Source organism: Oncorhynchus clarkii, chromosome 33 (assembly GCF_045791955.1).
Source record: "Oncorhynchus clarkii lewisi isolate Uvic-CL-2024 chromosome 33, UVic_Ocla_1.0, whole genome shotgun sequence".
Taxonomy (NCBI): domain Eukaryota; kingdom Metazoa; phylum Chordata; class Actinopteri; order Salmoniformes; family Salmonidae; genus Oncorhynchus; species Oncorhynchus clarkii.
The window spans coordinates 13,180,399-13,202,071 of NC_092179.1; the positions used below are offsets into that span (position 1 = coordinate 13,180,399).

Here is a 21,673-nt window from a genome sequence, read left to right on the forward strand (position 1 = left end):
TAGTTGTCTCTGATTGAGAATCATACTTAGGTAGCCTGGGTTTCACTGTTTGTTTGTGGGTGATTGTTCCTGTTTTTGTGTTTTGCACCAGACAGGGCTGTTTTGAGTTCTCACGTTTCTTGTTTTGTTTTCGTTAGTTTGTTCATGTATAGTTTCGTAAATAAATACAATGAACAACCACCACGCTGCGCTTTGGTCCGCCTTTACTTCACAAGAGGAGAACCGTTACAGAATCACCCAACACAACAGGACCAAGCGGTGTGGTAATGGGCAAAGGAAAAAGCAGCAGCAGGAGCAGCGCGAGGAGGTATGGACATGGGAGGACGAACTAGACGGTAAAGGACCTTGGGCTCAGCCAGGAGAGTATCGCCGCCCCAAGGAAGAACGGGAGGCGGCGAAAGCGGAGAGGCGCTGGTATGAGGAGGCAGCGCGGCGTCGTGGATGGAAGCCCGGGAGTCAGCCCCAAAAATTTCTTGGGGGGGGGCTAACAGGGAGTATGGCTACGCCAGGTAGGAGACCTGAGCCAACTTCCTGTGGTTACCGGGGGGCTAGAGAGACCGGGCAGGCACCGTGTTATGCTGTGGAGCGCACGGTGTCCCCAGTGCGGGTGCACAGCCCGGTGCGGTACATTCCAGCTCCGCGTATCGGCCGGGCTAGAGTGGGCATCGAGCCAAGTGCCATGAAGCCGGCTCTACGCATCTGGTCTCCAGTGCGTCTCCTTGGGCCGGCTTACATGGCACCAGCCTTGCGCACGGTGTCCCCGGTTCGCCTGCATAGCCCAGTGCGGGCTATTCCACCTCGCCGCACTGGCAGGGCGACCGGGACCATTCAACCGGGTAAGGTTGGGCAGGCTCGGTGCTCAAGAGCTCCAGTGCGCCTGCACGGCCCGGTCTATCCGTCACCACCTCCACACCCCAGCCCTCCGGTGGCAGCTCCCCGTACCAGGCTGTCTCTCCGGCCCATCCGTCCAGAGCCTTCCTCCTCTCCAGCGCTGCCGGAGTCTCCCGCCTCTCCGGCGCTACCAGAGCCTTCCTCCTCTCCAGCGCTGCCGGAGTCTCCCGCCTGTCCGGCGCCTCTGCCGGAGTCTCCCGTCTGTCCGGCGCCGCTGCCGGAGCCTCCCGCCTGTCCGGCGCCTCTGCCGGAGCCTCCCGCCTGTCCGGCGCCGCTGCCGGAGCCTCCCGCCTGTCCGGCGCCTCTGCCGGAGTCTCCCGCCTGTCCGGCGCCTCTGCCGGAGCCTCCCGCCTGTCCGGCGCCTCTGCCGGAGCCTCCCGCCTGTCCGGCGCCTCTGCCGGAGCCTCCCGCCTGTCCGGCGCCTCTGCCGGAGCCTCCCGCCTGTCCGGCGCCTCTGCCGGAGCCTCCCGCCTGTCCGGCGCCTCTGCCGGAGCCTCCCGCCTGTCCGGCGCCTCTGCCGGAGCCTCCCGCCTGTCCGGCGCCTCTGCCGGAGCCTCCCGCCTGTCCGGCGCCTCTGCCGGAGCCTCCCGCCTGTCCGGCGCCTCTGCCGGAGCCTCCCGCCTGTCTGGCGCCTCCGCCTGCGCCGCCCGTCTGCCCGGCGCCGCCAGCGCCGCCCGTCTGCCCAACGCCGCCAGCGCCGCCCGTCTGCCCAGCGCCGCCGGCGCCGCCCGTCTGCCCAGCGCCGCCAGTGCCGCCCGTCTGCCCAGCGCCGCCAGTGCCGCCCGTCTGCCCAGCGCCGCCAGTGCCGCCCATCTGCCAGGAGCCGCCAATGCCGCCCGTCAGCCAGGGGCCGCCAGTGCCGCCCGTCAGCCAGGGGCCGCCAGTGCCGCCCGTCAGCCAGGGGCCGCCAGTGCCGCCAGTCAGCCAGGGGCCGCCAGTGCCGCCAGTCAACCAGGGGCCGCCAGTGCCGCCAGTCAGCCAGGGGCCGCCAGTGCCGCCAGTCAGCCCAGCGCCAGCGCCGCCAGTCAACCAGGGGCCGCCAGTGCCGCCAGTCGGACAGGGGCCGCTAGAGCCCCTCCGCCCGGAGCAGCTGCCCCTATGTCCCGAGCAGCTGCCCCTATGTCCCGAGCAGCTGCCGCCCCTCTGTCCCGAGCAGCTGCCGCCCCTCTGTCCCGAGCAGCTGCCGCCCCTCTGTCCCGAGCTGCTGCCGCCCCTCTGTCCCGAGCAGCTGCCGCCCCTCTGTCCCGAGCAGCTGCTTCACCTCTGTCCCGAGCTGCCCCTCTGTCCCAAGCAGTCCCTCTGTCCAGTGGGGTCATTGAGAGGGGTGGGCATGGGGAGTAAGCCACGGAGGCGGACAATACGGCGGACTAAGACAATGGCGAAGTGGGGTCCGCGTCCCGCGCCAGAGCCGCCACCGCGGACAGACGCCCACCCAGACCCTCCCCTATAGGTCAAGGTTTTGCGGCCGGAGTCCGCACCTTTGGGGGGGGGGTACTGTCACGTTCTGACCTCTATTTCCTTTGTTTTGCATTTATTTAGTATGGTCAGGGCGTGAGTTGGGTGGGCAGTCTATGTTTGTTTTTCTATGTTTTGGGTCAGTTCTATGTTTTCGGCCTAGTATGGTTCTCAATCAGAGGCAGGTGTCATTAGTTGTCTCTGATTGAGAATCATACTTAGGTAGCCTGGGTTTCACTGTTTGTTTGTGGGTGATTGTTCCTGTTTTTGTGTTTTGCACCAGACAGGGCTGTTTTGAGTTCTCACGTTTCTTGTTTTGTTTTCGTTAGTTTGTTCATGTATAGTTTCGTAAATAAATACAATGAACAACCACCACGCTGCGCTTTGGTCCGCCTTTACTTCACAAGAGGAGAACCGTTACACACAATGGCCAAAGAAATTGCCTATAAAACTTCAAAGGCAGCTATTGAAAATGATGAGTGTTCAGAATTGATCCCTTGAAAGTGAGAAATATCCTTGTTCTCTTACACTCACTCGTCTGGGTAACAGTCTTTTTAGCTAACATTCCACTCCTTGTAACTCCGTGGAATGCTAGCCATAAAGACTGGTCGGTTTACCCAGGCCACACATAGCAATTCAAAAATATCAGTCATCTTCTTTGTAGGTTTTTGAACATTAACATATTGTCCAAATGTAGTGGTACCATGTGTAGGCTATAGCTTATTGGGCTATTTATATATTTAGACTACATGCAAAAGGACGCACGCACACACACAGTTGTGTAATGGAGACATCTGAGCAGGCAGGCACCGTTGCGTGGCAAACGGAAGAGGCTCAGCTGATGTGACAGGTGAATTAGAACGCTCAGTGGAGTGGCGGGAAACACCGGCTCATTATCGGGGAGATGTGCGCTAACGGTGATTAACACCTGGGTACCAACAAAACAACTGACTGTCCTCTCAGGGCCTAGCCTAGCTTTTTGTGGGACCTAAGCAAAAATGTTTTTGGCCCCCCACCTCCAGGGCAAAACATTATAGTGCCCTCCCCCCAGCTTGATGGCGGAGAGAAACAAAAGTTGCAGTTTTAAACCAAATTTGCACAATTTTACACATTTTGCCAATGGATGGAGAGACATTTTTTTTCAGTTTTACAGCTAATTTTCTGTAACTGTACACACTTTGCCATGACTTATGCCATGTTAATGATGTCTAAATTAGAGTGACTAACAAAATCAATGGGGGTCAGGGACCCTGGGCACGTGCCCTTTGTGCGAGGCCATAATTCAACCATTATTACTACATGTTTAGATAGCTGGCTAGACTAATTTACCCATCTAAAACATGTTAGATGACATGGGCTAATTGACCCTCGACCGAGTTACTATTTTTTTAGGTCGGCCCGCTAGTAGCCGGGGGCCCTAAGCGACCGCTTATGTCTGAGGTAGAGAGAGAGAGAGAGAGAGAGAGAGAGAGAGAGAGAGAGAGAGAGAGAGAGAGAGAGAGAGAGAGAGAGAGAGAGAGAGAGAGAGAGAGAGAAAGCTCCCGACGAGTTCATTGTGCGCAGAGAGAATTCGGGATGACATCCCCAGTTATTGCTCTTGACATTTGGGCAGCGCCTCCGTGCACATGCGCAGCGTGAGCCGCACCTAGGGGTTAGAAAGGGCGGACAGTGCTCTGATGAGCTGCTAGTGCAGAGCAGCTGAGGGCATACAGGCAGAGACAGAATAAATAATAAAGTGTGTCAAACCTGACTTATGCGGTCACTACATTTAGACATCCCGTTACTTGACACATTTGCACCTCCTTCTCATCCCTCTCTCTCCAACTTCTCAGCACAGTGAGGGAAATTCTCTCATATGGGCTAACTTTGGAATAGAAAAGTGCCCCCCGAGTTGCGCTTTACTCCTTGTCTGACAGAACTGCCACGTAAAAGGCCCATCTCTTGAGCTGTGAAAGCAAATTGGACAGGCACGAACATTAGCGCTTTTGACAACATTTGAAGCACATTTTCTATGCTCTGCTGCCTATCTCCCCTAGCCTTTTCTGCACCATACTGTGGCATTAACACTGTAGGCTTCCGTGCGCAGGAAAACACACCTTTGAACTGAGAGCGCACGCAGGGCTACAGAGACAATTTAAAGCTGTGGTTCTAGCCTACAGTTTGATTTATAGCCTTGGCCACTATTATATAACATATCTCCAGTTTTAACCCGCCTCCATATGTGACAGTTATTTTTTGTCTCAGTGCCACTAAACAAATTGACTTCCTCCCCTCCCTTCCTTGCCTTTTGTATTTTTCTCTTGCTTGTTGGTTTTGTCTGTGAAGCCGCCGGATGACCAGAGCACGGATTTCACCTCGTCCTTGAGAGAGACAGGAGAGATAAGAATAGAGAGAGCGCGACACACACACATTACCCCTACACACAGCGACCGATCCGACATCGAAACACGAGGAAGACGCAATCACCGAGACCCGGTAAGTGATGGCAAACAGATTGAACTTTAAAATGATAGACCTGTGAGGTTTTTCCGTGATCGCTATTGCGCGCGAGGAGGGATGGAAATTAAGAAGAAGGGAGCTGTGGCGTGGTACTCTCCTGTTGTCGTTACAACGTTTACCGGCTGTGCATGGGGTTCCCGGTGCTGATCGTGCTGTTTTATGAAGATTCTCTCTCTCCGTTAGTGATGGTCGATTCTCTAAAGCCTTTTTGGGATTAGATCGCGTTTCATCCTATCATAACTCCCCAAATCTTCTGAATAGTTTACCCCCGGAGTGGCTACATACAGGTCTCAGAATCAGATGTTACACAGACAGAGAAACAGTTGACCTCTTACCTGTGTGTCAGCATGGTCAGTCAGTACCTGTGTGTGTCAATATGTTATTTCAGAGCAGCTGCAAACCTGAACAACTCTGATCCAGGTGCATGGCAAGGTATTCATATTCAATTCTATTATATTCTGAAACTTTTTCACATTCACGTGTTATTTCTAATTTGATAAAGCACACGTACAAGTAGGCTAGCAGATGATGGATGGCACATCACATCCACGTTTCCCATGCCAATAAAGCCCCTTGAATTGAATTGAATTGATGGACAACTTTTCACAGTTTTATTTCACCCTTTTAGGAGCAACTAATTATGGCAAAAATGATTATCTGAGTTTGGTTTGTGTAACTTAAATTGACATGGCAAATTGAGTAAGTACCACTAATAAACAAAGGTTTACCAATATACAGTTTTACCAAAGAAAATAAGTCTGATCAAATCAACTCTGAAATATATCCTACATTATGCATTATGAGGACACCATTAATTATTGTGCATATTATATATTTATAATTTTATTAATCCAGCATTGTTGCATTTTAGATGAATTTCTCACTCCAAACAAGTTATTTCCTCCACAGAAAGTGCATAGGTCTGTTTCATGACAGATAGTGATTGAGAAAGTCCAGTTTTTCCCTTCTCCTCATTATCTCCTTTCTTGTCTTCTTCCTCTCCTCCTCTCCTAGTCGATCTCCTTTCTTGTCTTCTTCCTCTCCTCCTCTCCTAGCGTCCTAATAACTTTGAGCTTCCAGTCCAAGTGTGTGTGTGTGTTGGAGTGTGTGTGTGTGTGTGTGTGTTCATCCTGGTCTGTCCATTCTCATGACCATCAACAAGGCATGGCGTCCAGTATTTCTTTAGTCTGTCTCCCTGTGCCTCTGTGACTGATCGGTTCTTTGATATCTGTATAGTTTGTAAAGAGTTGTGTGACGCCGCAGCACTGTCCCCTAGTTTATGAACTATTTGAGGAGTCTGAGCACTCTGGCCATAAACGTCACTGGTGTTACACTAGTGAGAGTTACTGTGTGTTGGGACTGGGAGAGGACTGCTTTTATACAGCATCTTTATATGGCTTTGTATGGATAAAGACAGGCTACATTAATATGTTTCTGTTCTGAATATCGTGGTACTAATATATGGAAATACCTGTCTCCGTAGATAATGAATGGAGGTTCATGCTCTGAATGTGTTTATATATAGCCCATTGTTTCAATGTGAATCATACTTTTAAAAATGGTTTATTACCTTGCTGAAAGGGTTTGATATTTCCTCAGTCTCATGCCAGTGTAGCAGATATGATATAGTGGGTAGAGTGGCTGTTATTTTGGGCAATGTTGGTAGCAGTGACTGTTGTTATCTTCTTGTTAAATCAGGGATTGGTTTCCGACCATGGGCAGACAGGGAGGGAAACACAAACAACATGCTGTATACACGCATATACACGGGCATACACACATTCACACGCACATGCACGCCATGCGCATGCACATGCACTTTCAGAAGCACATATGCACACACACGCACACACACACACACACACACACACACACACACACACACACACACACACACACACACACACACACACACACACACACACACACACACACACACACAGAAACGCACCCCTCCCGTTAGTGGGATCATTTTCGTCAACATCCACTGAATTGCAGAGCGCCAAATTCAAATTAAATTACTAAAAATATAAAATTTTCATGAAATCACAAGTGCAATATTGCAAAACACAGTTTAGCTTGTTGTTATTCTACCCGGTGTGTCAGATTTCAAAAAAGCTTTTCGGTGAAAGCATACCAAGCGTTTATGTAAGGACATCTCTCTCAGCAGACAAAACATTACAAACAGCTAGCAGCAAAGTAGATTGGTCACAAAAGTCAGAAAAGCAATAAAATGAATCGCTTACCTTTGAGTATCTTCGGATGTTTGCACTCACGAGACTCCCAGTTACACAATAAATGTTCCTTTTGTTCCATAAAGATTCATTTATATCCAAAATACCTCCATTTTGTTGGCGCATTATGTTCAGAAATCCACAGGCTCGAGCGGTCACGACGGGGCAGACGAAAATTCCAAATAGTATCCGTAAAGTTCGTAGAAACATGTCAAACGTTTTTTATAATCAATCCTCAGGTTGTTTTTACAATATACTGTATAATCGATAATATTTCAACCGGACTGTAGCTTCTTCAATAGGAGAGAGAGAGAAAATGTCTACTCCATTCTGTTGGCGCATGCAAAACGCTGCTGGCACCCAGCCATCCAATGACGTGATGTGATCTTTCTCACTCATTTTTCAAAATAAAAGCCTGAAACTATGTCTAAAGACTGTTCACACCATGTGGAAGCCATAGGAAAATGAATCTGGTTGGTATCCCTTTAAATGGAATGAAGGCATGCAATGGAACAGAGCTTTCAGGAAAAACCTTCACTTCCGGTTTGGATTTTCTTCAGGTTTTGCCTGCAATATCAGTTCTGTTATACTCACAGACAATATTTTGACAGTTTTGGAAACTTTAGAGTGTTTTCTATCCTAATCTGACAATTATATGCATATTCTAGATTCTGGGCCTGAGAAATAGGCAGTTTCATTTGGATACGTTTTTCATTCGAACATCACCATACTGCCCCCTACACTCAAACGTTTACCTAACCATAACCCTAAACTTAACCCTAAGCCTAAGCCTAACCTTAACCCCAAACCTCTAACCCTAACCCTGAAACTATACCTAACCCTAACCCATAACCCTAACCCTGAAACTATACCTAACCCTAACCCCTAAACCTAACCATAGCCCCTAACCGTAATTGTAACCCTAAACCCAACCCCTAAGCCTAAAATAGCATTTTAACTTGTGGGAACCAGTACAATCCCCACTGGCCTTGTTTTACTATCCCTGTGAGGACTTCTGGTACCAACAAAGATAGTTAAACAAACATACACACACAAACACACACACACACGCACACAAGCAGGTGAGGCAGGGACAAGACAGATATGACAATCTGACAGGCAGTGAATGACAGAGCCTGAATGGTACTGATGAGGATGGCAAGAACAACAGCTAACATAGAACTGAATAGACACACACATTGGAGTTGAGTCTATAGCTTCACACTGACAATGCAGGAAGGAAATGTCAGGGGTAGTGTAGAAAGGCCTTAGATACAGTACTTTTCCCCTTGCACTGTAGTCCTTTTTAACTGGTTGTTGATCGCATGCAGGACAGGAAACTGTAAACAAATTCCCCAACATGTGGCGGCTTGCAGGAGAATACTTCTCCTTTCCATCCTACACTACATTGCCAAAAGTATGTGGACAACCATTAAAATTAGTGGATTCGGCTATTTCAGCCACACCCGTTGCTGACAGGTGTATAAAATCGAGCTCACGGCCATGCAATGTCCATAGACAAACACTGGCAGTAGAATGGCTCGTACTGGAGCGCTCAGTGACTTTTAATGTGCCACTGTCATAGGATGCCACCTTTCCAACAAGTCCGTTCTTCAAATATCTGCCCTGTAAGAACTGCCCCGGTCAACTGTAAGTGTTGTTATTGTGAAGTGGAAATGTCTAGGAGCAACAGCGGCTCAGCCGCAAAGTTGTAGGCCACACAAGCTCACAGAACGGGACCACCGAGTGCCGTAGCACGTAAAAATCGTCGGTCCTCGGTTGCAACACTCACTACGGAGTTCCAAACTGCCTCTGGAAGCAACCTCAGCACAATAACTGTTTGTCAGGAGCTTAATGAAATGGGTTTCCATGGCCGAGCAGCCGCACACAAGCTTAAGATCACCATGCGCAATGCCAAGCGTCGGCTGGAGTGGTGTAAAGCTTGCTACCGTTGGACTCTGGAGCAGTGGAAACACGTTCTCTGGAGTGATGAATCACGCTTCACCATATGGCAGTCTGACGGATGAATCTGGGTTTGGCGGATGCCAGGAGAAAGCCTGCCCCAATGCATAGTGCCAACTGTAGAGCTTGATGGAGGAGGAATAATGGTCTGGGGCTGTGTAACATGGTTCAGGCTAGGCCCCTTAGTTCCTGCAAAGGAAATTTTAATGCTACCGCATACAATTACATTCTGTGCTTCCAACTTTGTGGCAGCAGTTTGGGCATGACAATGCCCCCGTTCACAAAGCGAGGTCTAGAAATGGTTTGTCGAGATCGGTGTGGAAGAATTTGATTGGCCTGCACAGAGCCCTGACCTCAACCCCATCGAACACTTTTGGAATGAATTGGAACGCTGACTGCGAGCCAGGCCTAAATGCCCAACATCAGTGCCCGACCTCACTAATGCTCTTGTGACTGAATGGAAGTCCACGCAGTCAGAAAACCTTCCCGGAAGAGTGGAGGCTGTTATGGCAGCAAAGTGGGACCAACTCCATATTAATGTCCATGAATTTGGAATGAGATGTTCAACGAGCACGTGTCCACATACTTTTTAGTGTATCTCCTTCTCCCTCTTAACTGAGGATACATCTCATCTCCCCTTATTCTCTCTATTCTCTCGCTCTTCTCCCTCTTAACTGAGGATACATCTCATCTCCGTCTATCCTCTCTATTCTCTCGCTCTTCTCTCAGTCATCTCCATCATCTCTTTCTTTTCTCTCCTTCCCCTCTTTATTGTCACTCTTCTTCTGTTTTCTTCTTTGCCTCCCTGCAGAGTGCCTTGGAGCGAGGAGCTTACACCCACCCACCCCTCTCTCTCACTCTCTCAACCCCAGCCAGAAGCCAGTGGGAGAAGAGCTAGCTTCCAGAGCTTTGGACTGGGCTAAATAGCGTTTGCCAAGACATGAATTATAAGACTAATGTGCTTAAGTGGCTTGTCCTAACATTGTCTTCTGTTACCAGCGCGCAGTCAGGCTTAGGGAGAATAACACGAATAGAATGGGCCCAATATACCCCCAGTTCCTTTTTGAGGTCAGGATTAAGAATTCATAAAAGGAACTGCTAACTTTTTCTATTTTTTTGATTTTTTTTACGGATCCGCAAAGTATTAAATTGTTATTCAATTGAGAGATATGCCTGCTTTTATTCCAGAGAAGCTTTTCTGTGAGTGAGTCGTTACAATATCTGTCGTTACAAGAAAGAAAAGCTGCTTCATAATCTTAAACCGGGACAGAAACACATTCCCTAAGAGGAAGAAAAAAAGATGTACTGTTGAATATGTTCACGAATAACAATACAATGAAAGTAAGTAAGGCGGGTTGTGTTTGAATCGGGTAAACGTTGGTATCTCTATATACGGTGTTAAGTCTATGAATTTATTGGACCTTATACTGTGGTGGAATGGGAGGAGTTGGGATTCTGCAGCTGTGTCTTCTGTTTAAACAGTAACTGCCATTTACGTTTACTCTGTTGCTTTTTGAAAGCTCATGACCGGCCTGATGTAGCCTGCCTTCATATTGTGATTGACAAGACACAATAACAGTCTTATGATTTATGATTGGAGAATGAATGGCTGCCTGCTTTGTAAGTCTCCTCTGTCTCTTATCTTCTGACCTCTTATAGTGGCTGGACGGGTGTACACATCTGAATCCTAAATTGAAATCCTCACAGGAACCTTGTAATGGGGCTCCCAAGTGGCGCAGCGGTCTAAGGCACTGCATCTCAGTGCTAGAGGCATCACTACAGACACCCTGGTTTGAATCCAGGCTGTATCATATCCAGCCGTGATTGGGAGTGCCATAGGGCGGCGCACAATTGGCCCAGGGTCGTCTGGGTTTGGCCGGTGTAGGCCGTCATTGTAAATAAGAATCTGTTCTTAACTGACTTGCCTAGTTAAATAAAAAATAAAATGTCTAACAACCCATTGACAACAACACATGATTTACACAAAGGTCTGTGTAAGGCTTATGTTTTTTCAGTCATCTTCCAAATTACAGTACGACTTTTGTGTGTAAAGTTACGCATACAGTGTCTCCGTGCTCCTACAAAAATGAGTTCATAGTTTGTTCCTCTACCTTTTAAGTCAGCAAAGCAGCACTTTTTCAGTCCTTTGTGCATCAACTCCTCAAAAATGAGGCCCACTCGCTTAGATCAAACAGAAACCACTTCCCTTGTGCCAAAGAAAACAGTCCGTATTCTCCGATAGCTTCTTTATTGTTATCAACGTATAGCCAGTTTCTTTGCTCTTCTGGGACCTTCTCTCTCAGACTAAACACTCCTGGGGGTTCTAACATGAACCATCTCCGCCCCTCTCTACCACCCCCCCTCCCCCTCCCCGGAACAACCACACGTGGGCCTGTCTCCTGTCTCCACCACTGAAACACAGCGTTTCATTTGTGAAATTAGTCCTCTCTCTCTGACCTTGTCTTTTCATCAGGATGTTCGCTGCATATTTTAGTCCCTTTCCTGGGTTTATTTGACTAATTGGTGGCTATTCTTGCTCAACACCGATTGCCTTTGATCATGGCAGATCATTACGTTTACCTCATTAATTTGCTCAATGTGATTTTTCTCCGAATTTAAGGGTCCACGTAAAATTGGATTAATAATACATCATATGTGCCAAGAGAAAATGGAATTCCTTTGTGATTTCTGGCACCTCTCCCTTCTCCTTTCTGCTCATTCCTTTCTCAATAGTGATTGGAGTGAGTTGGTCAGGGTGTACAATGTGTGAGGAACAGACTCTTGTGTGATCACACACACACACACACACACACACACACACACACACACTGACCTGAATCAATAGATGGACACACGTAAGTGGCTTGCTCAGCCTCTTCCCACCCATTCCCATCTCACATGAGCTCTACAGACATAAAGTAGATGTCATGTAGACATCTACTTTATGTCTGTAGAGCTCATGTGAGATGAGTCACTCATTTACCTCAGTCACAGACTGTCACTGTACCATATGAATATATGAATGAACATTGGAACAGACTGTGTCTCTCTCTACCTGTTACCTGTCACATAGTGTTTCCCCTTCACTGCACATCCTCCTCCTGATTAGCAATATTTTCTCTCTCTCTCTCTCTCTCTCTCTCTCTCTCTCTCTCTCTCTCTCTCTCTCTCTCTCTCTCTCTTTCTCCCTTTAACTCTCTCTCTTTCTCAAACTCTCTCTCTCTCTCTTTCTCTCTCTCTCTCTTTCTCTAACTCTAACTCTCTCTCTTTCTCTAACTCTCTCTCTCTCTCGCTTTCTCTCTTTAACTCTCTCTCTCTCTTTCTCAAACTCTCTATTTCTCTCTCTCTCTCTCTCTCTCTCTCTCTCTCTTTCTTTCTCTTGTTCTCTCTCTCTCTCTCTCTTTCTCTAACTCTCTCTCTCTCTTTCTCTCTCTCTCTTTCTCCCTTTAACTCTCTCTCTTTCTCAAACTCTCTCTCTCTCTCTTTCTCTCTCTCTCTCTTTCTCTAACTCTAACTCTCTCTCTTTCTCTAACTCTCTCTCTCTCTCGCTTTCTCTCTTTAACTCTCTCTCTCTCTTTCTCAAACTCTCTATTTCTCTCTCTCTCTCTCTCTCTCTCTCTCTCTCTCTCTCTCTTTCTTTCTCTTGTTCTCTCTCTCTCTCTCTCTTTCTCTAACTCTCTCTCTCTCTTTCTCTAACTCTCTCTCTCTCTTTTTCTCTATTTCTCTAACTCTCTCTCTCTCTTTCTCTAACTCTCTCTAACTCGCTCGCTCTCTCTCTCTCTCTCTCTCTCTCTCTGCCAAGCACAATGTCTCTGCTCGCTAACAAAACGCTATCATCTTCTTTGTTGTCGGGGTTCTTATTGTCTCGTGATCCAGAGCCCAACTCTGCACATGAACACGTTTGGCAATCTATTGAACAGATTGTATTACAGATCATTTCGTCTTTAGGCTCTGCCGCTACATTGTGTGTCCCACTTATATTGTGGCGAGACAGACGTGTTGGTCTATTATCATATAGATAACTGAACATTTGTATTCAGACAAGGGGAATCTCTAATGGAGTGTATTGTGTATGTGTTTAAATTTGCCTCAGTGTTTTTTGTAATCCAATCAATGCGTTTGTCTGGAATAGGGAACACAAAGCAGGAAGGAGAAAAAAAAGAGGTTGGATGATGTGAATTGATGCTTCCTGAAAATTGGATTTTTAATTTTTAACAAACTCTGATGCTCTGTGTGCCTTATTCTGCCTTGTGTGTCATGATTACGCTGCTACTGTATTCATGGCATTGTTTTCACAAGAGGAGGAACTACACCGTGTGTGTGTGTGTGGTAGATCTTGTCTGGTCTACTGTATAGTGATTTTCTGTGGGTTTGTATGGATATATGTGTTGTGTTGTGTGTGTGTGTGTGTGTGTGTGTGTGTGTGAAAAAGGAAGATGCCACTTAAGACCTCAAAGCCGGCTCCATTGCTGCTCCCACTACCTCTACCCTTATGCACAGATCTAGGCTCAGTTTACCCTCCCAAATCCTAACTGTAACGGTTTTCTTGATGAGAAGGAGAGTCGGACCAAAATGCAGCGTGTCTATTGCAATCCATGTTTAATGAAGAAACAAACTAAACACAAACACTACCAAAACAATAAACTTAACGAAAACCGAAACAGCCTATACTTGTGAAACCTAACACAGAACAATGACATCAGGACACTAAGGACAATCACCCACAAACACACAGTGAAACCCAGGCTACCTAAATATGGTTCCCAATCAGAGACAATGACTAACACCTGCCTCTGATTGAGAACCATATCAGGCCAGACATAGAAATAGACAAACAAGACATCCAACATAGAATGCCCACCCAGTTCACGTCCTGACCAACACTAAAACAAGGAAAACACACACGAACGATGGTCAGAACGTGACACTAACATTATGTAAAAACATACAACTGACCTTAGATCAGTGTCTACTCCTAGTGGCTGATCACGGATGAGTGTACCCTGCCCGTATTATATATTTGTCCATTAGAGGTAAAAAAAAAATTTTTTTTAAACTGACCCTAGATCAGTGTCTTCTCAATACATCACTGTGGCTCAAGTCAATCTGAGTGTTGAAGCGAGCCAGAGAGGAAGGGGAAATCTGTTCAGCTCTTCAACCACAGCCACACCTAGAGCGAGCGAGCTACCCTCTTATCCCCACAGCAAAGGCGTTCAGTAGCATTTCTCAAGCGCTTCGCTGATAGGTTCCTCTTTAAAGAATCAAAGGCTTTTGCTCTCGTAGTTTAGAGGGAATCTGAAACTCCTTGCCACTTTGCCACTTCACGGGCTGTTTTTAACTTTGAGAGAGAGAAAGATGTATGGAGAACATTATGTACATTGTGACTTAAATGTTGTACAGTATGTCTGTACCATATGCTCCATATAAAGTCAGCTTTCTTTTGTGCTTAATGAGCTTGTTGTATGTGAGGTGGTGTGTACCTTTGTTTGTGTACCTGTCTGAGTGTGTAGCCGGTGTGTACTGTACAGTACGTGCGTCAGAGTTGGTGTTTGTGTATGTCCGTGTATCTGTGTGTGAGTCAAGAGGGCAAGAGTGGCTATGTGAGAGGTGTGTGTGTGTGTGTGTGTGTGTGTTTTTAACGTTTGTGTGCATTGTACATGTGCGTGCCTGTTTTGTGTGTGCGTGTGTATGCATGCGTCTGTCTGTACATGTATCTCTCTCTCTCTCCGACAGTCTGCGAGTGTGAGCTAGCTTGTCTGCCTGACAGTGTTCCTCTGATCTTCCCAGTTAGTTTTTTCACTTTCAACATCTTCCCTTTCTTATGGAAAAGAGCCAATTAGAGTTGTGTCTGTTTGTTTTAAACAAAATGGCTTTTAATTAGTGTGATCAAAACCTCCCTTCTGTGGGCCGGCGGAGCCACTTTGTAGTCCCCCTCCAGATCGCACCACGCCGGTTTGATGCTGCCTGATAGGACAGGAAGGCAATCTGATGAGTTTTAATGAATGTACCTACTTTGTGTCTCTCTCCTCTGTTCTCTCCCTCTGTTCCCTCCTCTTTTTTGTTTTCTGGCTCTTTTGTTGTGTTGTTATCGTGCTTCCTCCTCCTCTTCCTTCCCTCATATCCCCTCTCTCTCTCTGCCTGTGCCTCTAGACACTCTCAGTGGTCATTCTTCATTGTAGTGCTGTTCTACTTTACACAGAAACTGGTGCACTCACACACTCAGACAAACTCACACCCTCTCTTTGACAGATTGATTGTAACTGAGATCGAACTCTGTGTTTGTCCAGTCAGGACAAAACCATCAGTTTCTAGCTGGTCGGTCAATTTTTAAGGATCTATCTTGTCATGTGCTTTTTCCCTGTGGAGGGCAGTTTCTATTGTGTGTGTGTGTGTGTGTGTATGTGTGTGTGTGTGTGTGTGTGTGTGTGTGTGTGTGTGTGTGTGTGTGTGTGTGTGTGTGTGTGTGTGTGTGTGTGTGTGTTGTCAGGTGCTCTTTCTTTTGTTGTTCTGACAGTGGCTGCAGGGAGTGAGTCTGAGACCCAGTCATCCTCCACTGCTCAGCTCTCCATATTGGACCCTAATTGACGTCTGTGTGTGTTTTGAGCATGTGCGCGCGTGTGTGTGTGTCAGCTGAAATGGGTCTTACTGACAGCTGTCAGGTTGTTTGGCTCAATCTCCTCCATATCCCTAGGTCTTAAACTCACATTCACTACACACACACACACACACACACACACACACACACACACACACACACACACACACACACACACACACACACACACACACACACACACACACACACACACACACACACACTCTCTCTCTCTCTCTCTCTCTCTCTCTAAATACATGACTATTGTCAACCAATGAACTAAAGTTCAATGGAAACCCAGTATGCTCTGTTGATAGCTGGGAGATGCCTGGTCCAATTTCCTTAAACCATCTCAGAGTATGAGTGTCTGATCCAGGATCAGTTTAGCTTTTCAGATCATAGTGAATTAGAGTACATGGACAGTGGGACCTGATCCCAGCACTTCTACTCTGAGACGCTTTCTGAATATGGGCCCTGGTCTACCCTTCTCAAGGTTTAACAGCTCAGATAAAGCCTGGATAGTGGACAATAAACTCTGTTTTACAATCCAATCCATTTCTATAGGTCCATCTATCCTCAGGGTCGTGTAACAGGCTCTTGTTATTAGTAGGGAGGTGTTGTCTGTAACTCTCAGCTCTTATGGGCTAGATTGTGGCAGCAGTACAGGTTTTCATTGTCCTAGCCTTTTGCGTGACATACAGTCCTGATTTATTTTACAAGTTTGCCTTGACCCCAAGACCTTCATTAGTGCTGAGGATACACACACACACACACACACACACACACACGCGCGCACACACACACACACACACACACACACACGCACACGCACGCGCACGCGCGCACACACACACACACACACACACAAATGTTCTGATATGGCTTTATGATCAGCCTATTCCCCCCAATGCCATCAGAGTGCTGTAGGGTCTGAATAAAAGGGACTGTAAGGACTAATGAAAAGACTGGATGGACTATCTGGTCAGGAGTGTCTGTGTGTGTGTGTTTGTGTGTGTGTGTATATGTATATGTGTGTCAGCAGCACTTAGTGTAAGTCTCCAGTTAGCTTCATTTCCAGATAATTAGGTTAGGTCGTTGTTCCAAATGGCACCCTATTCCCTATATAGTGCACTACTTTAGAACAGGGCCCATAGGGAATAGGCTGCCATTTGGGATGTATTAAAGGTTATGTCTGAACACCACTTCCAGTGCATTGATTAAGCCCCAGGGTGAGGAGACGAACTAAGGAGGTCACAGGGACAGGAGAGGACTGCCACACACACACACACACACACACACACACACACACACACACACACACACACACACACACACACACACACACACACACACACACACACACACACACACACACACACACACACACACACACACACACACACACACACACACACACACACACACACACACACACACACACACTTGGGAAAAGGAGTTGTGTGTGTATGCATCATCTACTGTATAGTATGTGTGAGGATCTCTGTCTGTGTTGCCTACATTGGTTCCACACTGACAGAATCAGAGCAGACTGACTTAGGTCCTGTTTCTGTGTTTCTGGACCAGAGGAGACTACCTCTAATTTATGCTCTGCTATGGCTGGGGCTCGACTGGGTGTTATATTAGCAGCAATGTGTGTGTGTGTGTGTAACCTATATAAGGCTAGAAGGACTGGATATTGTGTGTTCACAGGAGTAATAAGGAGAGTCAGTCACACAAGAGAGGGGAGGTTGGTAAGTACAGAGAGAATGGAGGACATTTTATCCTCTACATTTCTCATTCCTTCACACTCTGTCTATACATTTGGTATATCTTTATCTCCCCCCTCACTCTCTCACCCCCTCTCTCCCACCCCCTCTCTAAAAAAAGGCTGTAAGGAGAAGAGTGTGGGGGCAGAACGCTCCCTCTCTCTACAGTGTCTTGTTAAACTGCTGGCAGATGACAGAAAAATGAGAGGCATTTCTTCTGTTGACAGGTTGTTGTGTGTCTCTTCTGCTTCAAATGATTTGTGTCACTTTGTTTCCACTCAAGCTGTCTCTCCTGCACAATGAGCACAGTGTACAGGTTGTCTTCCATTGGGAGGATCTGATTCATCTATCTCCTAGCTGCCTGCCTCTCAAATTCATCACACACACACATACACACACACTCACGCACACACACACACACACACACACACACACACACACACACACACACACACACACACACACACACACACACACACACACACACACACACACACACACACACACACACACACACACACACACACACACACACACACACACACACACACCAGGAGGAAAGCAGTAGACAGAGAGATGGCTGCTGCTACTTCTTGCTAATTATAAGGACACACTTTGATTGCCTTGTTTGGAAACACTTCTCAAACAGCTGTAATGGTAATAATTAGTCTCTGCTGAGGTTTACACGGCAGACAGAGGAGGCACAGTCATGTCTGACCCCCTGTATGTCTATGTGTGTTTGTTTGTGTGTGTGTGTGCAGGGGCGTCATGCACCCGTTAGTTTAGATGGGGCATGCATTATGTGAGGACTGAGGGGGATGTTGAAATCAGATAATTTTTGCATTTTTCAAACACCTTTTTCCTGCAATCTAGAGCCATAATCATTCAGCCTAATTCCATGTAAAACAAAATGCATAGGTGATCTAAGCTTACCTATTTATCTGTTCAATTGTCAGTTTAATTTATTATACACACGGATCCTTTAAGAACTTGTAGCTAACTTGTAGAACTAGCTAAAGCCTATTTAATATAATTGCCAGGTGGTTAGAATTACAGTAAAAGAACAAAACATTTTGGTTTTACTTACTCATCAAGAAGGAATCAATAGGCTACATAGTTTGATCAAATTCATTTACAAACGTACTGTACCTGCTGGGAGTCCGGCCCATCACCGGCAGCTCAAATCAAATCAAACGCTGTGTGTGTCACTTGACACTCTCTCTCTCTCACCTGAGTAGCTAGCGTTTTACCTAGCATATTATTGCTACGTTGTGCAACTTGGAAGGAACCACTTACGAGGTGGCGCTGGGGTACTCTTTGCCTGGTCCATTCAGGGAGCCACCTCCGCAAAACACAGCCGACAGATCTTTTTTATAAATAATTATGATAAAACGTGGGCTTACATTGAATATCCCCTTGAGCGCAGTGAAGTTATTAATTACACTTTGTAGGGTGTATCAATACACCCAGTCACTACTGGCAAGATGGCACCAATGGAGAATGGCAGCTTCGCTTCAAGTCCTTAGGAAACTGCAGTATTTTGTATTTTCTAAGGTATTATTTCTTACATTGTTAGCCCAGAAAACTTGAAGTGTTATTACATACAGCTGGGAAGAACTATTGGATATCAGAGAGACGTCAACTTACCAGCACAACCAGCACGACGACCAGGAATATGACTTTCCAAAAGCAGATCCTTTGTCTGCACCTCCCAGGGCATTTTTACTGATTCCAGAGGCCGACCCAAAACAACAGCTTTGGAGGAGAGGGTGCTGGAGCGGTCTTCTAGTGAGGCTTCGGATGCGCGCACACCACCCACCGCTTCCGAGTATATTACTCACTAATGTCCAGTCCTTAGTTAACAAAGTAGATGAAATTAGGGCAAGTGTTGCTTTCCAAAGAGATATCCGGGATTGTAACATACTCTGTTTCACGGAGACATGGCTAGCTGGGGACATGCTTTCGGAGGCCGTACAGCCAACGGGATTTTCAGTGCATCGCGCTGACAGGAACAAACATCTCTCTGGTAAGAAAAAGGGAGTGGTGTATGTTTCATAATTTAGGACTCATAGTCTAATTGTAACAACATACAAGAACACAAGTCCTTTTGTTCACCTGACCTAGAATTCCTCACAATCAAATGCGACCTTATTATCTCCCAAGAGAACACTCCTCGGTTATTATCACAGCCGTGTATATCCCTCCGCAAGTGGATACCAAGACGGCCATCAAGGAACTTCACTGGACTTTATGCAAACTGGAAACCATATATCCGGAGGCTGCATTTATTGTAGCTGGGGATTTTAACAAAGCTAATCTGAGACGTTTGTGGCAGGGTCTACAGACAATCACGGATTACAAAAAGAAAACCAGCCCCATCGCATACGTCTTGCTCCCAAACATATTAAACAACTTCTTTGCGCGCTTTGAGGACAAAACAGTGCCACCGACACGGCCCGCTACCAAAGACTGTGGGCTCTCCTTCTCTGTGGCCGACGTGATTAAAACATTTAAACGTGTTAAACCTCGCAAGGCTGCCAGCCCAGACGGCATCCCTAGCTACGTCCTCAGAGCATGCGCAGACCAGCTGGCTGGTGTATTTACGGACATATTCAATCAATCCGTATCCCAGTCTGCTGTCCCCACATGCTTCAAGATGGCAACCATTATTCATGTTAGAAAGCTAAGGTAACTGAACTAAATGACTATCGCTTCATGAAGTGCTTTGAGAGACCAATCAAGGATCATATCACCTCCACCCTACCTGACACCCTAGACCCACTCCAATTTGCTTACCACATAAGTCCATAGATGATGCAATCGCCATCACACTGAAAACTGCCCTATCCCATCTGGACAAGAAGAATACCTATGTAAAAATGCTGTTCATTGACTACAGCTCAGCATTCAACACCATAGTACCCTCCAAACTCATCATTAAGCTTGAGACCCTGGGTCTCAACCCCGCCCTGTGCAACTGGGTCCTGGACTTAGTGACGGGCCGCACCAGGTGGTGAAGGTAGGAAACAACGTCTCCACTCCGCTGATCCTCAACACTGGGGCCCCACAAGAGTGCCTTCTTAGTCCTCTCCTGTACTCCCTGTTCACCCTCGACTGCGTGGCCATGCCCGGCTCCAACTCAATCATCAAGTTTGCAGACAACACTACAGTGGTAGGCTTGACTACCAACAACAACGAGATGGCCTACAGGAAGGAGGTGATGGCCCTCGGAGTGTGGTGTCAGGAAAATAACCTCTCACTCAATGTCAGCAATACAAAGGAGATGATCGTGGACTTCAGGAGACAGCAATGGGAGCACCCCCCTATCCACATCGACAGGACAGCAGTGGAAAAGGTGGAAAGTTTTAAGTTCCTCGGTGTACATATCACCGACAAACTGAAATGGTCCGCGCACACAGATAGTGTGGTGAAGAAGGCGCAACAGCACCTCTTCAACCTCAGGAGGCTGACAAAATGTGGCTTGTCACTGAAAACCCTCACAAACCTTTACAGGTGCTCAATTGAGAGCATCCTGTCGGGCTGTATCACCGCCTGGTAATGCAACTGCACCGTGCACAACCGCAGGGCATCTCCAGAGGGTGGTGTGGTCTGCACAACGCATCACAAAGGGCAAACTATCTGCCCTCTAGGACATCTACTACACCCGATGTCACAGGAAGGCAAAAAAGATCATTGACAATAACCACCCGAGCCACTACCTGTTCACCCCGCTTCCACCCAGAAGTGGAGGTCAGTACAGATGCATCAAAGCTGGGACAGAGAGATTGAAAAACAGCTTCTATCTCAAGGCCATCAGATTGTTTAACAGCCACCACTAGCACAGAGAGGCGGCTTGCTACCTACAGACTTGATATCATTGGCCTCTTTAATAAATGGAACACTAGTCACTTTAATAATGCCACTTTAATAATGTTTACATATCTCGCATTACTCATCTCATATGTAAATACTGTATAATGTTTCCTTCACTATCTATTATTTACTATCTATTGCATCTTAGCCGCTCTGTCACTGCTCATCCATATATTCTATACTTATATATTCTCATCCCATACCTTTACTAGATTGTGTGTATTAGGTTTTGTTGTGGAATTTGTTGGAAATTATATTTTGTTGTGGAATTGTTAGATGTTACCTGGTAGATACTGCTGCACTGTCGATTATAGAAGCATAAGCATTTTGCTACACTCGCAATAACATCTGCTAACCATGTGTATGTGACCAATAAAAGTTTATTTGTTTTGATACAG

General features: G+C 46.8%; 1 protein-coding gene across 1 annotated transcript in view; it reads left to right on the forward strand.

Annotated features, from left to right (window-relative positions):
- The first annotated feature begins 4,625 nt into the window (after window positions 1-4,625).
- LOC139392572 (transcription factor SOX-5-like) overlaps window positions 4,626-21,673 on the forward strand; it is a 284,267-nt gene continuing 267,219 nt past the window's right edge. The window contains exon 1 of the mRNA XM_071140638.1: window positions 4,626-4,821. The gene's annotated coding sequence lies outside the window, so the exon portion shown is untranslated. The remainder of the gene's footprint in view (window positions 4,822-21,673) is intronic.